The 26,170-nt window shown below is 45.4% G+C and overlaps 1 protein-coding gene and 1 long non-coding RNA gene across 2 annotated transcripts in view; both read left to right on the plus strand.

Moving 5' to 3' along the window:
- Nucleotides 1-1,597: 1,597 nt before the first annotated feature.
- Nucleotides 1,598-17,925, plus strand: LOC115103541 (uncharacterized). The gene is made up of 2 exons (XR_010460329.1): nt 1,598-2,362; nt 11,668-17,925. It is a non-coding gene; the product is annotated as an uncharacterized LOC115103541 (long non-coding RNA).
- A 166-nt stretch (nt 17,926-18,091) lies between these two features.
- The window catches only part of LOC115103718 (trinucleotide repeat-containing gene 6C protein-like), a 65,894-nt gene continuing 57,815 nt past the window's right edge, over nt 18,092-26,170 (plus strand). The window contains 1 exon segment of the mRNA XM_029624600.2: nt 18,092-18,869. The gene's annotated coding sequence lies outside the window, so the exon portion shown is untranslated.

The following is a 26,170-nucleotide window of genomic DNA, read 5'->3' on the forward strand; positions in this document are numbered from 1 at the left end:
CCCAGACTAGCAGGACCACTGAATGGCTGTTCAGATCAGTTCTACCCAGACTAGCAGGACCACTGAATGGCTGTTCAGATCGGACAGTTCTGTCTTGTCTGTAGTGTTTCTGTAATACAGTTGTTTTCTCTGTCACAGTGTGCCTGTTAGACTAAATACACAAAACTGGAATTGTCCCCCTGTTTTTTTATCATAGATAATAGCATTGGATATTTTAATGATATATTGACCGCCGAACTGCAAATGTCCCCGGTTTTAATTTCAGAAATCTGGTCACCTTAATATAAGCTAATTCAAGGAATTAATGAGCTCTCTATGAGCCCAGAAGGCACGGGGGGAGAGTGTGTGTGCAGTGCAGAATGTTAGCATATAATCCATCTATATGCACTCAATAGCCTATAAATGACCTTAGATGGAGTGCAGTTGGTTGGAATGTCCTGGCTAAGTCTGTGTTTGTTAGCTTGAAGGTAGCTTTAGGATGCATATACATTTAGATACAGCTCAGATGCCTATATTGTTTCTCTTACACTGGTTGTCTTTTGTCCTTATCTTGGTTCAAGGTTGTCCATAATTGTAATCTCCATATCCCCTCAGTTTCTCACTCCCTCTCTCTCGCTCTCTCCATCCCCAGTGTTTGGAACAGAGAAAATCAATAGCATCGCAGAGCTCATCTGTGGCTGTAATTACACTAATACCAATGAATGGCAGCTCAGCCAGCCAGTCAGTCATTCCATAGCCAGCTAGCCAGCCTCAACCATGCTGTGCTTCCTTCCAGTTACAGGCTTCGTACCAATGTCCATACTAGCATAACACTAAGAACACCGCTTAGGAGGATTTACTGATAGATCTGAGTAATTAATCCTGCCGACTACGCCAACGTATGTCCTATACAGTGTCTCATTCTAAGTGGTTTGGTATTATTTTGTGGATTTTGTCAGATAGACACAGACTCTCAGGTCTCCCAAATCCTCCTGACTAAAGGCATTAGTTCCAAATGAAGATTAATGTACCCAGCAGTGGTAGAAAAAGTACCCAATTATCATACTTGAGTAAAAGTAAAGATACCCTTAAAATAAAATGACTCAAGTAAAAGTGAAAGTCACCCAGTAAAATCCTGCTTGAGTAAAAGTTTAAGTATTTGGTTTTATATATACTTAATTATAAAAAATAAATGTAATTGCTCAAATATACTTAAGTATCAAAAGTAAAAGTATAAATAATTTAAAATTCTTTATATTAAGCAAACCAGATGGCACAATTTTCTTGTTTTTTAAATTTATGGATAGCCAGGGGAACTCTCCAACACTCGGACATAATTTACAAACTAAGCATGTGTTTAGGACGTTCTCTTGATAAGTGTGTGAATTAGACCATTAGAGTACATTTGGGTGTCAGGGAGAATCTATGGATTAAAAAGTACATTATTTTCTTTAGAAATGTAGTGAAGAAAAGTTGTCAAAAATATAAATAGTAAAGTACAAATACCCCAAAAAACTACCTAAGTATTTTTACTTCAGTACTTTACACCACTGGTGCCCAGTGTGGGGCGGACCAGAGACACTCCCTGTGTCATAAACAGTAGTGGTAGTATTGTGGTGACATCACGCTCAGCACGCCACGCCAGGAAGAGAAATGACCGTAAGTGGGAGGAGTCCATCACATTTCACACTGACACAGTCGAGGTTTCTCTTTCATTTGTTCTATCCCTTTCTCTCTTTCCCCCTCATTTTCTTATCGATCAAAGAGATTCCTGTAAGTCCCTCTGAGTTCGATATAGTTTCATGATAGTAATACACTTTTTACTACAGTGATTATCGATTATATGTTAACTTGGATTATCATCCAATATAATTTTTCTCAGCATAGTGTACCGTCAGAGTAATCCCAGCTAATGTTACCTTTCTAAATTCTGTAAAAATACAGTTGCTATCATAAATAAAGTTTTATCAGGTCAAAATAGTGTAACGGTAGGGCTTATACTGTAACCCTTGCCTTGCACCTTGGTATCACACTGAAAACTCTGGGTCTAGCCTTATCACAAGACTAGACCCACTTCCCCCCACCCCAGATATCCCTCCATCCCAGGGACTCAACTGTCCAAACCTATCCAAACCGGGACAATTGTCTGTCACCTCCTTCCGGTTCCCCTCTGTTCAATTTGCCGGTGTGAGAGGCGGACACGGCAAGATGTGGAGGTGAGGGGGATTGAAAAAGGAGATAGTCAGCGGGACCGGAACACACCGACATCTCCGTGCCGCTCGGCTAAATTGAAACTGGGAGATTGCCATCAGCGCAGAGCAGGGCCGCATACATACAACCAGCTGATGCAGATTCCCATCCCCGGTTGGGGGATATGTGCGGAGTGAGTTTCTCCAATATGCACACACACACACACACACTCTTGTCATATCCTGTTCAAAAAGCTTCCCATTGACTACCACTGCAAGAGACACGTACCATCTCGCGAATAGACTGCTGGTATAGTAAAGTGAAGGTGAGAATGAATGTTTATTTGCGCAAAGGGATTCGTTCTGCAGGATGAAGGATTGCATGTTTTTCTGACCATGGGGAGTCAAGGAATCGAGCTCCCGATAATTAGTACAGCGAGGTTATTTTGTGTCGGTCTCCAGCGTTCGTTTCTACCCCTCTTACCTCACACTCCCATCAGACCTACCATTTCTCTAATCAACTTCTCATTCAGTTCAATTAAAAGTGCCACCTGTCAGTCTCTACCCCCAGGTGATATTTAGGTTGGTTGAACTAACAGTGGAGATTTAACTACCAACGGATTTGGCTTCAATCAGGCTATTCATATAGTATGTTCCAAATGGCACCCTTTTCCTTATATGGTGCACTTCTTTTGACCAGAGCCACTATGGGCCCTGCTCAAAAGTAGTGCACTACAAAGGGAATAGGGTACCATTTGTGATGCCATTATACTCTCTCTATACCCTAACAATCCCCCAGCCTCGTTCACTCACAACATTGGATACACACACCACCCATAACTCATTCCCTCTCCCTCTCCTCCCCCACCCTCGTATCCCTCTTTAATTAGCCGTGGATTAAATGAAAGGCTATATGTTCTCGTTAATTGATTTATCTTGAGAGTCTATAATTACAGGTTCTCAATGGAGAGATCTCCACGGTGTCGCTGTGAGCAGTGTCTCGCTGGTGTGTGTGTGTGTGTGTGTGCACTTTGTGTTTGTGTACGTGTGTGCTCTGATCACCAGCAAAAGAATAGTATGCATTGTTTGAGGCACTCGGAGGTTAGCGGCCCACACAACACTTGAAGTGGAGAGAATAAAATGAGGCCGCAAATAGATGTCGCTGCTGCGTGTGTCGTAATGAAACACAATTATGGCTTTATTAAAGGATGTAATTGCTTTGTTGGAGCGTCTCAATTATGTCCTTTGTTGTGTGCCATTCACCCACTCTAATATTCAATGCTCGGTTTTAACCTCTGTTGACCCCTCCCATCTATCAGGTATTGTAGTAGGATCCGTAGGTGGAAATGTAGTCATTGTTTTGTTTGGAGAGCGGGGTAGACTTCACGGGTTCAGGGACAGGGTGGTTTGTTGTTGTACAGTGAGAGCTCTATAGGGAAGTGTCACTGGCGTTGACCACCATGGGGGGGGTTTAAAGGGGTTAAAGAAAGGGGGTGATGAAGGGATGCAGCTCTGGAGCAAAATGTTTTACGCCACTGGTTTCTCACTGCGGAGAAATTGCAGGATTTCCTCTACTAGCCAACTGTGGAAGTGAATTTTCCCCCCTGCTTGTCTCCCCTCACCTCTGTCCCTTCCTCTCTCCATACCTACTCCCTCGTCTCTTCTCTGTTTTCTGACAGAACAATGGTGGTTTTCTGTTGCAGGTCCATCCTCAGAACTCTTAGCAATAGAGACATGTAGTGAGCATTTCCAGTGCTACTGCCCATATCCAGCTTTCATCCCTTGCCCAGATCAGTGCCCAGAAACTGGGCATGGCAAGGGATCTCAGCAGCCAGCTACCCCCTCATGGTCTGGTCCCTGATCTGTTATTGCTATGCTATCTGTTATTGCTAGCCAAGTTGGCAAGAAGGCACAAACAGATCTGGGACCAGGCTATAACCCCCCCACCTTGGCAGGCTGTCAAGGAGAAACACCCAGCTCTCTTCTTCGATTTTACACTTTGCCAATTTCCCTCCATCTGTCTCTACCTCTTTCCTCTTTCGACGGACGGACAGATTACAATTTGTGATCATTTCCCCCACCCTTCTCTCCTCTCTCTCCGTTGACGGACAGATTACACTGTGCGAATTTCCTCATCCTACTCTCTGCTTCCATCCTTCCCTCGGCGGACGGACAGATTAGGACGTCTTTAACAGCATGTCGTTATCCGTCTGCTAAGTGACCGGTGATTAATTGTCAGTTATTAATGTAACCGGGGGATTGTTCTCTAGATACGCGCAGCATCAATGTCTGATTCAACTTTAATAGGCCTCCACTTCCTGCGCATGGATGTGTCATTTGCAAAAGAACCCCTCCTAGACCATTCATGTAGACTATTCACGTTTTTCTGGGAAATCCCAGACGAATGTGGAATTGGGGCAACGTGCCAGGGAATAAGGAAAGATTGACCAGAGAAGGCAGGATTTTCTCAATGCTCTGATAGACGCCTTAAGGAAAAGAGGGAGTCTCACAGTTCACGTATGTGTGAAATCCTTTTCTTGGCGTAATTTCTGGCGTAAATCTCCAGGGATATTCCAGGGAATCATGGAATGTTCAGGTATCGTGAGTTCTGAGGTGGTCATGGCAACGAATGTTGGCGATTACATTCATTTGTAGATCACAAACTGGCTGTCTCTTTCCATGGGGAAAAGGCACCATATAGATATAATGGTGAGACAATATGGATAAGAATAGTCCCCGGATTCAACTGGTCCCCCTGGTTCAATAAAAGTATCTTGGTAGCACTGCTTAATCCCATTGATGGCCTTGGGAGGGACGCTCTCGGTTTCTAGGTTGTCACCCCCCTCCCCCAAACTCCCTCCCTGTACAGTATCCCCTCTCCACAGGAGGCTGCTGAGGGGAGGATGGCTCATCATAATGGCTGGAACGGAGTGGTTGGAAATGGCATGTTTGATGTATTTGATACCATTCCACACCTCCATGCATCCACCACCCAGCCGACCCACCCCAGACATCCATGCTGCCTCATGCTACTCTACTCCCACATCTCTCCTCATAAGCTTTCTATCCAACCCACCCCACCCCTCTCCTCATCACGCTTACCTCCATCCTCCCACCCAGACATTCACACCGCTCCATCCCCACCATCCTTCTCCCTCGGGGGGCTTCTCTCTAGACTACCAGGGCTCTCTGCTAGCCAGCAGTCTGTCGTTCTGAGAAGCAGTGGAGATTATCTCTGTTACTGCGTGGAGGAGCTGCTGTACAAACAAAGGTAGCCATGCGGCCCTGGCTCTGGTTGACTCCCAAATGGTAACCTATTCCCTATTTAGGGCACAACTTTTGACCAGGGCCCTGGTCAATAGTAGTCCCCTCAAAAGGGAATAGGGTGCCATTTGGGACTCAGCTGACATCTCTGCTCTGCAGTGGAGGCTGTAAACAGTGTGCCACTAAAAATGGAAACCCTCACCGGCTCCTGTCTTTGAAAATCCAACTGCTGCCAACAATTAGCGGCCTATCAGGGGTGTTGCTTGCCATGTTACTGGGAAGAAGAGAATGTATTGTAGTCCTGTAGTGCTACAAGATACACACCTTCGCAACTAATGTTTATGACTGCTTAGATAGCCGTAGCCACAACAGGCATTTAGTAATGCATTTTTTACATTTGCACAGGTGGGAATATTTCAACGTACATCTGCATCTCACATGAATTGCTTATTCTATTGTTGTGCAATTACGGCAAATTAGCAGGCGCTTCAATCAGGGGAAGAGGGAGGGTCGTTATAAGAGGCGTCGTGTTGCGCAAATGGTAAACAAATGTTACCTTTACGCATGCAAATAAAGGTGTTTTTATGCCCTCCTCTTGCCCTTGTACTGGGTATGTATTAGAGACCACAGCGAGGCATTTGTCTCCTCGTAGCGAGGCATCGATGCAGAGCTGCTAAAGGGGACGTGGTTTGTCATGCTGCTGCTGGCTGATGCTAAATGTTTCTTTTTTTATTCCTCCTCGGCAGCTCAGATGTGGCGGGCGGCGGTTTATTATGCAGCTGGGTTATTATCTGGAGATGGATGCCCATGCCACCGCGCTGTCACTCACTGACCGGGGGATGAGGGGATGGATGGAGGGAGGGAGGGAGGGAGGGAGAGAGAGGGTGTAGTCAGTGGAGGAAGGGTGATAGGATAGGGGGGTTTTGAAGAGAGCTAGGCAGGAAACGTGCAGCTGGAAGAGGCAGGAGCAGAGGCGTGAAATTGGCACTGCCCCCTCTCTCTCCGCTTGCCAAGGAGCTGCTGACTGACTGGAGGTCTGACTGACTGGAAGGACCGTAGATGGCTGGCTTACTGGCTGGCTTACTGGCTGGCTTACTGGCTGGCTGGGCTGCAGCGGTGAGGTTGTTGCTGTGCTGCTGATGGGATGCATCCCCCTCTCACCCCCTTCCCCCACCACTACAGCCTGGCAATAACTCACCCTAATTGCATTTCGTAGGTGGTGCTCAAACATAGTGCGCATGGCAGAGCAGTGTGTGTGATGTGCAAAGAGCCTCTGCTACGTTTAATACAGCAGGATTTGTGGGAGCCGTAATGGAAAGAAGGGCAGAGGTCCAGCAGGGACACATTACTGACCTTTTAGGGTTGCATCCCAAAGGGCACCCTATTCCCTATATAGTGCACTACTTTGGACCCTCCAAATGCACTGGTATTTACGACACACACACATAACCCTTTATCTAACCTGTTTGCCAAAGACCTTGAAGTCTACCCTCCTCTAGGGCGAGAGTGGTGCCTTGTGTCTTGAGTATATATGGCACATACTGTATATCAGGACCGTGTAAAAGCAGCGTAATGTCATTATTTCTCTCTTTCTTTCTCTCTTTTTCCCTTTCTTTCTTTCTCTCTTTCTTTTTCTCTGCATGTATGGGGACCTTGCAACCTCAGTGACCTCTTTCTATCGTTTTATCACACATACTTTGACTTCTGGACAGCCTTCTTAATCAGTGTCAGTGTAAATCAGGAGCGGCGGTGTAATAAGCTCATCTGGACTGTGAGGTGAGATATTCTCCGCCTTGACGCCTCCCGTGTGTTTTTCCTCATAATTAACGCATCTAATCCATCCCTCCTCCTACCATGAGTACATCGTGCACACACTAGACCTCAGCTCTCCCAGGGTGCATTGCTGCTCCCACGTTGACTTATGTTCCCAAGATATTTTCTCTCAAAAAACCCAGTGAACCGGAATGAATCTACTGTTAAGCATTTAAGCTATGCATGTATTATATGACGTGAATTATGTGACATCACAGGGTTAAAAAAGATTCAGCATTTATTAAGAATTTAGTTACGTAGAATTTATCACGTGTAAGTTACACATTTATTACACAATACATATTAAATACATGTTTAATCACACCACACACACACAGCTCCTTTTATGATCATAGGGATCGATATCTTCAGCAGTGTTTCGCTCAGACCATGCCCCAGCCAATTGACTTTGCATTGATGCCTGGAGCGCGAAAGAGAAGAACAAACCTTTTTCTTTTGTTATCTCCTACTCTCTTCCTCAGTTGTTTTCTTTGGTCCAAGATGTGGTGGATTCAGACCCCTGTGAAGCCCGTACTTCTGCAAACCTACAATTTGTCTTTGACTCTCTCTCTCTCTCTCTCTCTTCCCTCTCCATCTCCCCCTCTCATCTATCTTCCCTTCCCCTTTCTGTCACTCTTGCTCTCCCGCCCTTCTCTCCCTCTCGCCTTTTCCCCATCTCTCCCTCCCTCTCTCTCTCTCTCGCCATCCCTCCCTCCCTCTTTCTCGCCTGGCATAAGGTGATGGAGGCGGGGTGTGTGTGTGGGTCTCGGGGGAGCACGCCTCAGGGATTATACAGAGTGATGCCATGAAAGATTCATGACGATCCGGAGTGTGTGTGTGTGTGTGCGCCGACTGGAAAAAGAGAGCAGGGAGCAGGGAGAGAAGAAAGGCGAGAGGGGGAGGGGGAGAGAGAAGTGAGAGACAAATTGATGGTGCACAGCAGGACTGGCTTCCAGGCTGAGATTACAGGCTTCTCCTTTGACCACAGTTGGAGGTGGCCATCTTGGTTGGACAGGCCTGCGGTTCACTGCACTGGCCACTGACCCCCTCACACACACAAAAAACACACGTACACATCAAACGCATGCAAGGGTCGCACACGCACACTACTGACTTACATAACCTATATCCCTCTTTCTGTCAGCTATTGTTACTGAAGCATTGTCTCTAATGGGCTTTCAAATAGACCGTAGGCCATAGAACTCCATGCTTCTCTGATGGACCAGTATTGAATTCAGAGCAGACGGAGAGAGCAGAGGGCGTCTGCTGTACTAACATGTGCTGTGATAATGATGGCGTTAATCAGGCTGGCACACTCTCTGTGCCCGTGCGCCAGTCTGGTCCAATGTGCGTCCCAAATTGCACCCTATTCCCTTTATAGTGCACTACCTTTGAAGGACTATATAGGGAATAGGTTGCCATTTGGGACACATCCTATGAGGTCTGTGCCAAGCCGGGGCAGACTGAGACTGGGGGGGTGGGTGGGTGACTGGGGCATTGGTTGCTAAGAGCTGCCATAGCCAAAGGAAGCATGGTGACAGAGCCAAGCCAACACAACTCTATTCATAAGATTGTGACATCACTCTGGTAGTCATCTGGGAATGGGTATGAGAAAGGAGGAGGAGGACTCGTGTTGTGTCTTTGAAGCAAACATAGAATGTTGATGTGTCCATTTAGGATGTGCTTGTATTCTTGTGTGGTTGTAAGCAGGCTGTATGTGTGTTTGTATTTGTGTGTGCCAGTATGTGTCTTCGGGAGTCTATTTGTCACTGGTGTAGAGAGCAGTAGGCAGGAGGCAGTAGCAGGTTTAGAACTACTGAATTTATTTAAGCACCATAGACCAAAGTGGAACAAAACCCAAACGTTGTTGTGCTCAAAATATATCTTCATAAACAAAAAGGCACAGGGTGAACCCAAAGTGCAAAATATAAAGTGCTCAGGAAATAGTAGGAGAGATTCCTCTCAGGAAAACAAGTAACATTTACGATGACCGAGAAAGACCAATGGCAGAGGGAGTATATATACAGTGACAGAGTGGGGATTGGAACCAGGTGTGTGTAATGATGACGAGACAAGTCCGGGCTTGATGAGTGAAGGGCGTTTGTCAGCAGTAGGCCGGCGACGCCAAACTCCTGAGCTGGATAGGAGGGGGAGACCAAGCGAAGGCTGGTGTGACGGGTGTGCGCGGTGTTCCATACCACCTCGGCGCCAGAACCAATCGTCCACCGCAGAAGCCTCTATCTGACTCCAGTGCCTGGGCCGGCTGATAGCGTAGAACACACTGAAAGGGTGTGAGGTTAGTGGAGGAGGGACAGAGAGAGTTTTGTGCACAATTCTTCCCAAGGCAGAAACGCAACCTACTCCCCCGGGCTGGTCCTGACAGTAACTACGAAGGTACCTACCCAGTTCCTGATTTACCCTTTCCACCTGCCCATTAGATTGGGGACGGTACCCGGAGGTGAGGCTGACCGTGATCCCCAGTCGTTCCATGAAGGCCTTCCAGACACGGCAGGTGAACTGAGGATCCTCTGGGATCCTGTAGTGCCGGAAGACGTGAGAGAAGAGAGCCTCGGCGATCTGCAGGGCTGTAGGATAGGGACGTGGGTGGCCTGGTCCAGACTTTCCATGGAGGTGACACAGAGAGACACCACCCATGACACTCCTGCGACCATCCCAACAACCTCCTCTCTGTCCACGACGTACTGGGGTTATGCAACTCTGGGTCTTTCTTTCCTGTGGCGGTCCTCATGAGAGCCAGTCTCATCATAGCGCTGGATTCAAAGTTCTTGACATTTTCCGCATTGACTGACCTTCATGTCATAAAGTAATGATGGACTGTTGTTTCTCTTTGCTTATTTGAGCTGTTCTTGCCATAATATGGACTTGGTCCTTTACCAAATAGGGCTATCTTCTGTTTACCACCCCTACCTTGTCACATCCCAACTGATTGGCTCAAACGAATTAAGAAGGAAAGAAATTCCACAAAGGTACACCTGTTAATTGAGAGTGTGCGAAGCAGTCATCAAGGCAAAGGGTGGCTACTTTGAAGAATCTCAAATATAAAATATATCATTAGGCTTCTCTCTCTAGCCTCTTGAAACACAATTGTATTACGGACAGTTTTGATTACATTTCAGATTAGAGCCACAGCCGCCACGGAGAGAGTCCCACTATTCCTGTGACCGCAAAGGAAAGCAGCATTAATCAAAATGACACGGTGGTGGGCAGAAAGGCAAAGAGAGAAAGAGGGGAAAGGGATGATATTGCTCACCACAAACCCCTCTCCGTTTCCATCTTCTCTGCATCCCTTCCTTCTCTCTCTGTGCCCTGAGGCCCTGGGGTTCCTGTTGCTGCAAACAGTGAATTAACCCATCTCAGACCTCTGTTAATGGACTCCTAAATATCAGCCCTAGCCTTTGGATATGCCACCTACATTTACATGGGAGATGGAATGATTCGGCTGCCTTTTGGCGGATAAAAGCCGTGTTGTTATTGATTTGCTTGTCCCTTGCATTGTTGTTTTGTTTGTGTGTGGGTGCATGTTTATGGAGATGTGGTTTGTCTTTGTGTGTGTGTTCGCGTAATATGATTTCCATCCATAGCCATAACATTGTAACTCTGCCAGCTAATGTGAAACCACAGCACGTCCCACCAACATTGTGTACAGTATGTGCCCTCAAGTCAAAGGTCAAGCCACTAAGCCCACAAAAAAATTCATCTCTCCTCCCTCCACCGCCATCGCTCCTATTCCAAAACACCCACACTCTCCCTCCCCCCCAGTAATCTCCACACCAGCCAGGCAGCCAGTGAAAATTAAAGTCAACAGCTGTGTGTGTGTGTGTGTGTGTGTGTACAATACACACGGCAGTTCTGTGGCTCTGTGTCAGTCAATACAGGCTGATCGATGACGATGGGGCCCTGCTGGGGGAAGGTGTGTGTGCGTGCAGGAGCCCTGGCTGGGTTAATATGTGGACAGTCCTCTGCAATGATGATGCTATTGATCTTGTGGTAGATCATATGAAGGTCAGGATATGTTGTCTGTTTGTGGAGGCCCGGGTAGTAATACACAGTAATACACATTGGCTTTCATTGGACAAGTGCCACCTTTTCTAATGGAAAGCTTGGAGCGTTTTGGGGAGTCCAAATGAGGACGTAGCGCGTGCGTGCACACACACACTTATTTTTCCCCTCTGTTGTAAATCTGTTAGTGGTTGAATCAGTTGTCTATTTCTATAATCATAGATTTCTAAACCAGAAGCCATATTTGCATACAAAACAAATTAATCCAATCCCATTTGAAATACATCTAATAGGCTACATTTGGCTAATTTCATTGGTAGTTAGAGGAACATAGTATTCTATAAGAGTAGATATTGTTGAGTTGAACCTTAGTTGATTGACAGCTCTCCTGTCCCATCCCCAGGTCATTATCATTGTTCCAGTGGTTTGCCTCTGCAGGTTGATGAAACAGAAACAACGCTTGTGAGTACTTCATTATTCATTTGAATCCATAAATGCAATTAATTAAGCTTAAGTGTGCAATAAATCTGATTAGCCAGTCGGTTCCCAGAACACCATAAAATCCACACAGGTCTTATTCCCTTTAATTAATTTGTGGAGAGGGCGGGGGCAAATACCCATGCATACGTTAATGTATGCACACAAACACACACACAGTGCTTGACTATGACTGAAATAGGTCCCAGTACTCATTTTGGGTGCCGGTACAGTTTATATTTAGGTACAGGTGCTCCACAATAATATTCTATAACAGGAACAAGAGCTCTAGCAGTACTCTGCTCCAGTGAGCTCCTACCCAAGTCAAGCACTGTACACACACACACTCTCACACACACAAACAGAACGGTATACACACACTCACATGTACACACACACACACACACTCACATGTACACACACACGCACACAATATGCAAAGAGCTATTCATTGGGGATGAAAGATAAGCTGGGATTAATGTATGCTAATATTAAGGGGCACCACGAACAACAAAATATGCAAGGTCATCAGTAAACCTGAAGTGCAATTAATAGATGGAATTAGCAACGAAAACAATAGGGCACTTCAACTGCTTATTGATAAAAATTACACGTTGGAAAGGAGAATAGAAATGGGCTTATTAAATGTGTTGACAGCAGTTGTCCCAAAAATAAAGCTTGAAAAGAGTTTTTGATGATGCTGTGCGTTGGATGAACCTTCCTTTCCTCTCTTTTGCCACTCTTTCCATTACTCCCGTCTATGCTGTTTGTATGATCCCTCATTATTTATGAACACACTCCCTCTCTCTTCCTCCCTCCTTTCCTCTTCCACTCCTCCTTCCTTCTCCTCCCTCTCCCTGGCCAGTACTCTCTGGGGAAATTACCACAGCTCAGAAACGCTGTCCTACTGCACCACACTGCTCCACTCTCCCCTCGGCCCATATAACACACCACCAGCACTACAATACACACACACACCCCTCCCTCAGTCGATACAGTCCCCTAGGCCTGCTGCTGTAACCGGCCATTCTGTAGAAGCTCTGCTTGTTGTTTTCCCCTGTATAGAAATTGAATCAGTCACCCTGTGGCCAAGGTCCACTATGCACTGCACAGGTGAACAGGCTCTGCCTCTCTCTCTCTCTCTCTCTCGCTCTCTATTCCAGATTCTATTCCTCTCACTCTCTTTCACATATTTTATTGGCCTTGCCCTCTGTTCTCTGGGTAATTCACTGTAATCTTTACAAGGCCTATAATAAAAAAGGCTCTGTCCACCTGATGGGTATGGCAATATGTTTTCTAAAGTCCCTCTTCTTCTCACATCCCACATTACAATGGTATGGCCCTCAGAGAAGATGACAGTATAGGTTATATGACAGCCCTACCACTACTACAGTAAATGACTAGTTTCACGGTTTCTACAAAGCATTACATGGGCTTGCTCCTACCTATCTCTCTGATTTGGTCCTGCCGTACATACCTACACGTACGCTACGGTCACAAGACGCAGGCCTCCTAATTGTCCCTAGAATATCTAAGCAAACAGCTGGAGGCAGGGCTTTCTCCTATAGAGCTCCATTTTTATGTGATGGTCTGCCTACCTATGTGAGAGACGCAAACTCGGTCTCAACCTTTAAGTCTTTACTGAAGACTCATCTCTTCAGTGGGTCATATGAGTGAGTGTCAGTGAGTGTAGTCTGGCCCAGGAGTGGGAAGGTGAATGGAAAGGCTCTGGAGCAACGAACCACCCTTACTATCTCTGCCTGGCCGGTTCCCATCTTTCCACTGGGATTCTCTGCCTCTAACCCTATTACAGGGGCTGAGTCACTGGCTTACTAGGGCTCTTTCATACCGTCCCTAGGAGGGGTGCGTCACTTGAGTGGGTTGAGTCACTGATGTGATCTCCTGTCTGGGTTGGCGCCCCCCCCCCCCCCCCCCTTGGGTTGTGCCGTGGCGGAGATCTTTGTGGGCTATACTCGGCCTTGTCTCAGGATGGTAAGTTGGTGGTTGAAGATATCCCTCTAGTGGTGTGGGGGCTGTGCTTTGGCAAAGTGGGTGGGGTTATATCCTTCCTGTTTGGCCCTGTCCGGGGGTGTCCTCGGATGGGGCCACAGTGTCTCCTGACCCCTCCTGTCTCAGCCTCCAGTATTTATGCTGCAGTAGTTTATGTGTCGGGGGGCTAGGGTCAGTTTGTTATATCTGGAGTACTTCTCCTGTCCTATCCGGTGTCCTGTGGGAATTTAAGTATGCCCTCTCTAATTCTCTCTCTTCTCTCTTTCGTTCTCTCTCTCGGAGGACCTGAGCCCTAGGACCATGCCTCAAGACTACCTGACATGATGACTCCTTGCTGTCCCCAGTCCACCTGGCTGTGCTGCTGCTCCAGTTTCAACTGTTCTGCCTGTGATTATTATTATTTGACCATGCTGGTCATTTATGAACATTTGAACATCTTGGCCATGTTCTGTTATAATCTCCACCCGGCACAGCCAGAAGAGGACTGGCCACCCCACATAGCCTGGTTCCTCTCTAGGTTTCCTCCTAGCTTTTGGCCTTTCTAGGGAGTTTTTCCTAGCCACCGTGCTTCTACACCTGCATTGCTTGCTGTTTGGGGTTTTAGGCTGGGTTTCTGTACAGCACTTTGAGATATCAGCTGATGTACGAAGGGCTATATAAATACATTTGATTTTATTTGGATTGCTAAATTAATCTTATACCTGTAGCAGCATGGAATGATGTTATGATTTGTATTATTGGTGCGTGGAACTTTGATAGTCACCTCTCTATTCAGTAGGGTGAAAAGCGCAGAGTTGGGGACACTCAGGCTCTAGTTTGTTTGTTGTCTCTTGGTACTCCCATGTCAGACTGATCATCGCTGTAGCATTTAGCATACGTCAAGTCATGCCTTTGGAAATGTCACTTTGAACGGAGCGGCAGCCACCGTCTGCATTTTGATTACTCCTAGGCGTAATCTCCAGACTGGAGGATTCAGGATTCATGATCAATACCAAAAACCTGGCCTATCATCTATCATCCTGCACCAGACAGGGAACCAGTGATGGGTTCCTTGTCTATTGCATATAGTGCATTAGTTACAATTTTCTTTACATTATTTTTTATTTTATTTAACCTTTATTTAACTAGGCAAGTCAGTTAAGAACACGTTCTTATTTACAATGACGGCCTAGGAACGGTGGGTTCAGGGGCAGAACGACAGATTTTTACCTTGTAAGCTCGGGGATTCGATCTAGCAACCTTTCGGTTACTGGCCCAATGCTCTAACCACTAGGCTACCTGCCGACCCAAAATACTAGTAGTGTAGTGCACTATATAAGTAGTGCACTATATAGGGAATAGTGTGCCATTTGGGGTCAAAAGTAGTGCACTATATAGGGGATAGGGTGCCATTTCGTGTCAAAAGTAGTGCACTAAGGGAATAGGGTGCCATTTTCAGACGTAATGACAAGGGAGGGAGTGTAAACAAAGATTCACTTTTTGGCTCGCCGTTCAGTGAATTGTTTGGCTTTTCACCCGGTCATATTTATTTTGTTCATTCCTAATTCCACAAGATAAGACAATTAACTGAAAATTGGGAGAGGGGTTTTCGTGTCGTGAGAACTGATAAATTGTAGACTTTTTGGAAAAGCTGGATTGTCATTTATATGTACTTTTCTTCTGACCTGGTTCAAGATCTGTTTCTGCAGTCTTGACAGCTTGAATGTTTAGCTCTCCAATGACCATAGGAGATGGCAAGACAGCACAAACCGATCTGGGACCAGGCTAGTATTCTTCATCATCATAACACATGGAATATCTCTGTCTGTTTCTTAAAGAAACGCCAAACTATTGAGATTTGCTTTGGACAATTGGTTCCTGATTGTGTCTGTGTCTCAGTTTTGACTGTCTAGAAATGTTTCAGAAGGGAGTGATACTTCCCCTCATGGCAAGCATGTTTAAAGTATAACATTTTTAAAATGTTAAACTGTAGCCAAAGCACATGCATCAAATATACATGTAGCCACAATAGTGTGTGTGCGCAGATATACAGTAACTTGTGTGCGGGAGTGTCTCTGCTAGCAAGATCTCACGGCAGGCAAGAAATGAAAACCTTCTGTGGAAAACACGTGATTGAACTGGAATTAAAACAAAAGACATGATCACAGGGTGCTTAAATGAAGAAAAGAAAGAATGGGAAAGAAAGACTGAGGAGAGGAGTATCCCAGGAGAGCAGAAGAGAGGAGAAAGTGAGTGATTGCCAGCGCCGCAGTCCATCCGCCTCACCTCATGTCTGGATTTCCTCTTAACAGAATATCAACCAGACCTTTCTCATTGCCGCCCCTCCATCAGACGGCTAGCTTAAATGTGAAAGCAATTAGGGAAATTGGCCCTAGTCAAAGAATCATCCGAGACACCTAAAAAAAAAGAATTGCAGCACTGATTAACGATTGTCCCGAATGGCACCCTATTCTCTATGTAGTGCACTACTTTTGACTGGCTCTGTTCAAAAGTAGTGCACTATGTAGGGAAAAGGGTGCCATTTAGGATCTAAACTCAGAATAGATGTCAGTTGTTTACCCTTTTGTTCTTCTCTGCATTCACGTCCAGCTACTTGCCACTCACTATTAAAGTGGGAGGTGTGATGGTGTCCTACGTGGGGGCATAGATCTCCATCTCTCTTTTTTAAAGTGCACTAATGACTTTGGTGAGAGTTCTGCAAATGTGGATGTTAGTTCTGCATTAGCCTGCCTGGATGGCAGGCTTGCTCTGATGCTGGCAGGTGCTTGCAAAATGCACTCTACAAAAGTGCAGTATTGTAATGTGACACCAACCTACAGTATATACAGTGACCTCAAAGTATTGGGACAGTGGCACATACCCCTCCAAAATGCTAACCTCCCCTGTTATTGTAATGGTGAGAGGTTAGCATGTCTTGGGGGTAGGATATTTGTGCATCAAATTTTCTCACTCATCATTATTCACAATTAATTCAGGATTCATGGTAGCATCCACATTAAAGTAGAAGTGTTTAGAAACATATATTCTTATTTACAATAAAATTTAGTCTAAAATGACAATACATTATTTACAATTAATTTCTACTGGGCACAAGATAATCAGAAACTTAACCAAAACAAACAGCAAATGCATCCAACAAATGTGTAGAGTCACAAGTTTGATGTAGTCATTGCCCTCTGAATATTGGACTAAATACTTAATCTTTTACTACTTTAATACACATATAAGTGCATTTGTCCAAATACTTTTGGTCCCCCAAAATGGGGGGGGACTATGTACAAAAAGGGTTGTAATTTCTAAACTGTTCACCCAATATGGATGAACATACACTCAAATGAAAGTTAGCAGTCTGCACTTTAACCTCATAGTTTTACTTTTGGAGCTCACTGTATGTGTGGCAGTATTACAAGTTTGTTATCACATGAAAACTCCAAGGAATGCAGCCTTCTCTGCTCACCTCCCTTAACCCCCAAGATTAAACAGCTGTTTTTCCCATTCAGCTAGAGTTGGCTTTCGCAATAGCTTTGCGCAGCTTGCCTTGAATAGGAAGAAACTTTGTCTGGGTTCTGGCTTTCTCATTGACAGTCTCTGCTGTGATCTATGGGGCTGTGCAGTCTAGTCTAGGCTGTTCTCACTGGTCAATTCTCCCCTTTGTGGACCACAACTTTGACCTATTCCCACTGTGTGCATACTGCACTATGCATGGTCATTTCCATAAGAAAAGAGGCATCGAGAATGAGTTGGGGCCACAATCCTTTCTTGAATCTGAGAAGCAGAACAAGGGGAATAGTCGTCCTTCATCAATCAATTGTCAATTAGTCTGGAATTGAAATATGCTCCTTCTTGGTGGACTTCATGTGACTTCAAGATTTTGAGGAAGGTAATGTGATAGAATCAAGGGCCCTTGTAAAATTATTTATTCTTCTAGCATAAACTTCTAATTTGCAAACTAATCACATACTATTTTGATACATTATTGAAAGTATTTAGCCTTTTGTTCACATGACTAAATTAGTTATTTTTCCATTGCTGTAAATATAAACACAGGCTGTGTAAATCACCAATAACAGAAATAACCTATATGGTAGTCATTGCCACATATTTACCACACATATGCAACTGAATAGTGTCCAAGGTAGGCTGCAAATAAAACATGCACTATTTTATCATCCTCTATCTGTCCCTGTTCATCATTTATTCTAGTGAGCAAATAAGACTGCTATTGTCAAGGGTACGACGGGGCGGGATCATGCTGTGTTTGTTAGTGGGAGATCGCGTGGATTGGCTGCTTGGGCATGGGGGCCACTTCCTACATTATTTCTGCTCAGAGGAGAAGAGCGAGCGGTCCTAGTTTGAACAAAATGGCTGCAAGAACGCTGTCAACGAGAGCTCACTGAACGCATTATGACTGTCCACTCCTACATTTGGATTTTTCGCGAATGTATTTTCTTGGATTCGTTTTTCAATTTGCATTCGTAGTAGCAAGGTCGTCGGTCAGATGTTGTTGCTAACCTGCTAGCTCCTCAGCTAGCGGCCTAAACACAACTTATTTAATTTTGCACTTTAACCCAAGTTGGCTAGCTAGCTAGCAATTTTCGTCGACAATTTACTGAAATCTGCCTGTTTTTTTTTCATTTGCAAATGACTCCTTACAACAGTCGATGACTAATGCCAACTAGCTAACATTAACTCCGCTACTTTTTTAGTCGAATTGTTTCTGTTGCTTTTTCGTTTAGCTGCTTTTTTCGATCTTTTTTTTCTATAACGTGATACTTTTGACGTTGAGCATTGTTTTGTGTTGCGAAAATTGTCCTTTTAGTGCATCGTTGCGCTAAAATACAAAGTTCTTGCTGTGTGTTTGTCAAGTATCGATCTCGGTATTTTTTGTTATGAAGCTGCTCTAACTGTTATCCAGTCAGTCAGTAAGCCCCATGCAGCAGGAGAGCTGACGGTGGCTAATGCTAGCTAGCTGGATAACTGCGAAGACTGAATTCCTGATTTGTCATTTACGGGTATTTTTTTTTCGGGAAAAGGCACAGCAGAATGCTTTTCTGCATCTTCTGCCATGCACCGACTTTGTATTGAAAGCTGCCAAAGCTCAACGTGTGATTACGCAAGGTAATGAATACTTTATTGATATCCAAAACCACAGCTTGTTTGACAAGCGGCCACATACATTGTGTTCTATTATTATGTGACTCGAGGACTAACACTGCCGTTAGTGTTCTACTCTTCCAGTTTTCATAGTTACGTTGCTTTTATTTACTAACTTATATTAGCTGATGACTTGTAGCAATATGTAATGGGAAAGGGTAACGTCAGCTATATTATTTTGCTTTACAGTCAACGAGCCAATGTCAATGATAGTAGTTAGGCTGATAAGACTTGATGCCAACAAGCTGAAGCTTTAAATATAACTACAAGGGTAGCGTGCATTGCTGATCGGCTTAGTTTCACGGTTATAAAGAATTTGATGAGAACTCGTTAGTAACGTTAGCTGTTATTGACAGGGGTTGCCTTCTCTAAAACACACCATGATTTATCCATTGGTTTGGATGGAAATGCACGAGTTTTGTTTTCAGAATCGCAAACCAGGAGCACCAGAGGCAGGTTATATCATCTAATTAACGGCCAGTTTAGCGCGGGTTGAAATGGCACTGGAATGGACTGGCTGTCCTCATTCGAGCGAATACAATTGTAGGAAAAGCGCAGATTTTGGGAATACTTTCCATGTCAAATAAGTCAGTTGACTGTGTCATATTCATCCTGGAATATAGGCAAAAGGCATACCCCCACACACCGTCATATTTGAGACGTTCATTATTCCTCTGATTCCATTCCATCAAATTGCTACAATGTGGACTGCACTGTGCAGTGTTTGTGTATTTGTTACCCCCTTTTCATACAATAGAGGAAGATATGAGTTGTGATTGATCGCTTTCCCCCTACTATCCCTATGCATCCACCCATCCCAAGGTGCTGGAGTAGATCCTATAGCCTCCACCACCCATCTTATCTCAATCTTCACGCACCAGTGGGGCAATAATGAAATGCATAGTGACCGGGGAGTGGGGGACATGGTGGGTATATAGAATGCTTAATGTGCTTACCGGGAGGAGTGTGACCATTTCATGTCAATCTGAAGGCTCTGGCTGCCAATTGGTTAATGTGCAGTTCTTAATCAGTTTGTGAAGATTCCGCCCTGCGACGCCCTAGCCCAACTGACAGCCCCCAAACCGAACACTACACCCCAGCAACCTTTCTCTCCCTGTGTCAGGGGGACAGGGCCCCCCTCCCTCACCACCCCTGTTCAACCCCCCTGGGCATTCATGGGGGAGGGGATGGGAAAATTGTCAAGACGTTTTAGGGGTCTGTAAGCACTCAGTGGAAGTGAAAAGGGTCTGTGGGGGGGGTGAAGGGGCGTTATGTCAGTTGCCATACTCTTTGGTGGCTTAAGGTTTCTGCATGCTTTGGTTCAGCTGGCCAAACGAGTGTGCTCGCATACACTCTTAAATGACCTTCACTTGAACATTTTAAAAAGGCTCAAATGGTACTTTGTCCCTCTGGAGACGCCGTAACAGTATACATTCCTCAAAATAGTCTGAATGAATCTAGGATAACTCAACAAATGTTGATGTTTTTGCCAAGGAGGTCTTAGTCACGCAATTTGACATCTATCTAAGATGTTTGGTGCAGTATTTCTCAAGTGTGTTTTTGAGAAAATACTGCACCACACATCGTTTATGGACAACAAACACTTAATTGAAGAATCCCTACTGTTGACTGGCGAAGGGGCGTAGACTTCAGCTCTGCGAACAGCCGGGAAAAACCCTTGCAGAAGACCAAAACGAGAAAAAAAGTCTCAATTGTCATCATGTATGCACAAACTGTTTGTGATTGGAAGCATGTGGACACCATTACCTTCTCCAGACAACAGCAGGTGATAGGGCAATGGGAAGGAAGTGGCAGTGTAGGGACTGACTGGGCATGTTGTCTTAACATAATGAGGATGTTGGCTACTTATGAAGTGTTATTTCGACCTTCAGTTACAATGTTATTTTTTTTCCAGGAAAAAAAGCATTCTTTTATTAAACTATTTGACTTGACTATTCTGGTAGATGTTATAAAACAGTGCAGAGCTGTACTTGGGGAATGAAATGTGCATGGAACTGGAGAGGGAGCTGTTTCATTACCAGACTGATTACGACATGTTTGTTTTGGTTAGAGTCTTGTAAAGGAGCCGAGGGATGGCTGCCTAGCAACACTACACCAAAACCCTTATCTCCTGTTCAGAAGGATCATTTGTTTGAAATTAGAGTGAAGGCTGCCTGAGGCGGATGTAAAAACACAAGCCGCTTTGGATTCTCCGTCGATGTCCTCAACAGCCTTGCAGACAAAACGTCATGAGCAGGGTAGGCAAACCCACGGTGCCATTTGCCTCAGTCTATCCATCCAGATCCCACACTGATCTCAGTCTCGCCCAGGCTGCCGCACACCGCTGCAATACTAAGCCTGGCGATTACGAGCCTCTAAAAAAAAACCCACACAGGCCTGATGGATAACATGCTCTCTCTCTGTGCCAAGGGGTCGTCATGGCTGAGGCTGGTCGGGGGCTGGCGGTAGAGGGGCGTCAACAGTGAAATCAACTTAATTCAAAGAAGGCTTCTGCCAAACCCATTATCCTATAGCAGTATGGTGTTCTTTATAAGTCCCGGGGTAAAGCTTGAGCCAAACAGCTGTTGTCTGACTCGTGTAATGTAATCAAAATTGGAATGAATTGAAGATCTTTCAATGGGGTGGGCGGTGGTGGCTAGTTTAGTTCCTTTCCTGCCAACACTTGTAAGTTCCTACAAAGCCAGTCTTCCTCGAAAGTAAACAAAATCAATATGTCATTACTTCAAGGGGAGTCGGCCTCTTGTGTGTGAGGCCAGGAGAGGTTGAAAGTGGGAAATGGAAACCCTTCCCTCAAGGACCCCAGTGCCATAACCGTTGCTTATGTGGATGGGGTGGGTGAGGTCGATCGGCCAGGACCCCTAATGTAGAAGGCTGTAACTTACTAACTAACCATGGTGCAGTCTGCCTGCGCTCGTCTGGTCCATGTGAGAGGGGAGGGCTTGGCAGGGGCACAAGAATGGGGGTCGGGGTGGGGAGCCCAGGCAGGAACTGTGTCTGGCAGCGATCTAGGGGAATGTCCAGTCGGTTTCAAGGCTGGGGCTGGTGGGGGCCTCCCTCTCCTCCTCCCTGTTATGTTGGCTAATTGGAGAGACGTGAGGCAGAGGGGCATCATCATCATCACATGTAGAGGGCAGAGAGAAGCTGGACTGAGCGTACTGTTTCTGTCAGACTATTAGACAATGTAATGACAACTTACATTTGGGATAGCCCATGTTTTTTTGCAGTTATGTGGATAACTTAAGTTATGTTAGGCTACATGCTGTGGGATAAGTCTTGTGTGTGCTAAGGCTTTTCCAGGTTAGGTTGAGACTTTGTTTATTTTGAACATACCTGTCAAATCCCCACCTGCATCTTCATTGATTCTTGTCTGAATCAGCCCAGTGACATGAATGGCATTCATACTTGGCATAGTTTGACTGCATAGTGTTGAGTGTTTTAGCGCACATGGCAATTGAGTCTTGTTTGTTCACTTCACTTTTGAATGGCAAAATATTTCAACATTGGCTTGCATTTCCAGTTGGAGTCCATGTTTGTTTTTAGCCTACATGCACCTCAGCTGTTTTTCTCAGCCTCTTCCAATACTTCATAGATTTCCATGAGTAGAACACGGCACAAAATGACAAACAGCTTTTGCAATAAGCTACTTATGGGGTAACTTCAGTACCTTGATAAGATGGCCTCTTTGTCCTATTGCACATTAGCTAAATTCCCATCCATCTTGTCAGCCATGAAGGCATTAGTAAGTTAACAGACCCCCCCTCTCCTCCGTCTGTCTCCTCTCAGCATCTTTCAAACACATCAGATCTGAGCTATATTATTTTTCCTCTTTCTCAGACTGTTTTTTTATTTCGACAGATCCTGTCTCTCTCTGCTGTGGTTGGCAGCAATGAAAGGCAGACAGTCAATGTCAGAGCAACCTTGAGGGAATGTAGTCAACTGGCTCCATTCAGGAGACCAACTGTTTGCCTTTTTCTTCTGTCGGTTTCATTTCGTTGAGTCCTCGACGCTTTGACAGTTTTATTAGACTATAGTAGTACTGGAACAAGGCAGTCCAATGCCTAGTTAGTAGATACTAGTCTTCGCTTTGCAGCTTTAGTTTACATTCGTCTTGGTCCTGATAAACATCTTGATCTGTATAGTTATCTTGATGAAGTAATAAAAACAGCATATCATTAACAAAAGCTGAAGTTGTTAAGGTTAAGGTTGCTCCAGCACTGTTGTCAACCAGCCAATGTTCCACTCTATCTTGAGTTGCAGTAGAATGACTGTCTCACAAATAGACCCACTTTTCTCTCACCTCTCCAGTGGCCTATGTGGCTTGTCAACCCAGCTGAAGTACAGGTTATCAGAGTACAGTGCTCTACTGAGAGCTTTTCTCAATTACCGTTATGGTCATGTAACTCTTCTCAGCCTAAGAAAAAAGGTTACTTTTCCTTATTGTCGGCGTCACGGTCCACAATCCACATTTCTCTGGCTGTTTTTAGACAGGCAGCCCAATTCTGATATTATCTCTCCTTCTGACCAATCGGATCAGCTTCGAAAAAGATCTGATGTGAAAAGACCAATTAGTGGGGAAAAATATTAGAATTGGCCTGCCTGTCTTAACACAGCCATTGACAGCCTTGTCCTTTAGGCTCCCGAGTGGCGCAGTGGTCTAAGGCGTCACCGCAGATCCTGGTTCGATCCCAGGCTGTATCACAACCGGCCGTGATCGAGAGTCCCATAGGGTGGCACATAATTGGCCCAGCGTCGTGCGGGTTAGGGGAGGGCCTGGCCCGAGTAGGCCGTCATCGTAAATAAGAATGTATTCTTAACGGACTTGTCTAGTTAAATAAATAAAATAATAAAAGTCTAGAAACTGACGGACTCCCCATGCCTTCTCTATACACTGCAGTATCCCCGATAGTCTAGTCTATATGCCTTCGGCACAACAGAAGCTTTTTTTATCAACTTAGTTGGAGTTCTTTACCTAATGAACTGCCAGAACATAAGTTCCCTGTTGACTTTGGCGAGGAAGCAGCTAGCGAAGACATTGACGTCTAATAATTTCTAAAAGAAAACTTCAAAGGAATTTTATTCTTAGCTTTCCGTTGGGCTCTCGCCGGCAGCCAGCAACCAAGAGTATGAAAACCACCCCCCTCTTTTCCATTCATTGAGTCAGCCCAGCAGCATAGTTGAGATAGCGGTTTGTTCCCACTCATAAGGGCAGGCGGCATATTTCCACATGTTGATCTCCACCTGGCTTTAAAGCAGCAGGGCACTGGTGCCTGGAATGAGCAGAATGCTCCAAAACTGAGATTGACACACTGTTTTTATTACTTCAGTTGGGGAATTTACAGGTGTGTTTTCCCGTCCATCAGCATTAAAGCCGCAATGAGCCGTTGAAACAATAACAAAGCCAACTCCCCACCCTGGTGTCTGTAAAAATCTGAGGGATGGGGCTGGAGAAATGTAACCACCCTCAAATTCATAGACCGAGCTATGGATGCAAGGACTGACCACCCATGACATTTACTTGTTTACAAACATTGAATTAAAACAAGCTTATTTTTGGTTCTGATGTGGTACGACAGTTAAACTACGGGCATGAGGCATTTATAAGTATATTTCTCAAGAATCAATGGGTACATATCATTCATTTAGAAGTGTAAGCCAAACTAAACGAAGGCTCATGCCAGAGCTGGTCAAAAGCTGTGCACTTTATAGGGAGTAGGGGCTCTTGCCAAAAGCAGTGCACTATATAGGGAATGGGGTGCCAATTTGGACACAGCCTAAGACTACGTTAGTCTCCTCATTCTTTAATAGTGGCTGTTTATTTACTACTCTCCAGCCAGGTTGTGGGTAGCCGCCCTGGATAATGGCCATGTGAAAGGGCTCAGGAAGAGCTGTGGCTTTCCTAATGCCTGGCTGCAGGAAAGCAAAAGGAAGGGGGATGGAGACTGTGGTGGCTTCACCCCCCTGTCTTCCCTTCCTCATCCTCCATGGCTTTGCTCCGTTGTTCGTTCGTACAGTGGCAGTGTTAGCCGGAAGGGCTCCGGAGCACGCCGCAGCACTGTTTGCCTTGCGGCCATCGTGGCAACCTTGTCTCTGTGTCAGGGACGTCTAGTTCTGCTCTGCACACTGCCCTACAGCCTGAGCCGGGCTCTCTCGCCCTCACTCTCTCTCTCTCTCTCGCACGCACTCTCGCCCCCTCTTCTCCTCAGGCTCTCCTCCTTGCTTGCTCACCCAAGGTGCGTGGATATAATTAAGCTTCTCTTTTCTCCATATCTCTCTTTCTCGCCTTCCTCTATCTTGCTGTGTTTTTCCTCTGCTCCACAGTGAGCTTTCGCTCTCCCTTCACAGATGCTCTCCTCTCTCCCTCTCTGCTCTCTTCTCCTATCGCCCTCTCCCGACGGCTGTCGTTCTTAATTGGTGTTGCTCTGCCTGTCTTTTCATCCTCCGGTTTTCCACTCTTCCTCCCCGGTGTGAGCAGCAGCTCCCGCATCTCTCTGTGAACGTGTCTCAGACTCCCTGTGCCGCTGTGCGTCTCTCTCTCACACACACACACACACACACACACACACACACACACACACACACACACACACCAGTTAATCCCTCTTAACAAGCGCTGCTATTTTTGTGTAGCAGGATCCTCACAGACCATATAAGTCTTTCCTCCCTGTTATGCTTTCTGTCTGCTTTGATTCTGGTCATGCAGAGTTTATATGCGGCACACAGATGGAAGGAGACCTTTGCAATGCGACGCCCTTGAATGCTCAACTCTGCTACTATTTTTATCCATACACAATTGTTAGACGTGTGCTATAAAGCGGCACAACAAATCCATCTGTATATGCGAAGAGTGTAATCCAAAAACATGGGGAAGGGCGATATACATGTATCTAGGCTATAGGTCTTCCACAGTATCCAACACAGGCATATGACACTGTATAGACTTACTAGACTGGAGTGCCAGGCAGGTTCAGAGAGCGCTGCTTCACCAGAGTATGTCAGCTTGTCGCTCGCTGTGTGGGGTGCCTCTGCCAGGCAGGTGTTGGGTTGGCTGGGGATCAAGTTACGTGTCAGCCTGACTCTGGGGGTGACGGTGTCAGCAGCTCAGTGGGGACACAAGGGCACAGTCACACTGCCCTTATCATTTCCCCTGAACTGGTGCCCCCTCTGTCTGCATTGCTATCTCTCTATCTTGTTCTGTCATTGGACAACAATGCTATTTGATCATCTATACTGTACATTTCTCTTTC

The sequence above is a fragment of the Oncorhynchus nerka genome, linkage group LG21 (genome assembly GCF_034236695.1).
Source record: "Oncorhynchus nerka isolate Pitt River linkage group LG21, Oner_Uvic_2.0, whole genome shotgun sequence".
Taxonomy (NCBI): Eukaryota; Metazoa; Chordata; class Actinopteri; order Salmoniformes; family Salmonidae; genus Oncorhynchus; species Oncorhynchus nerka.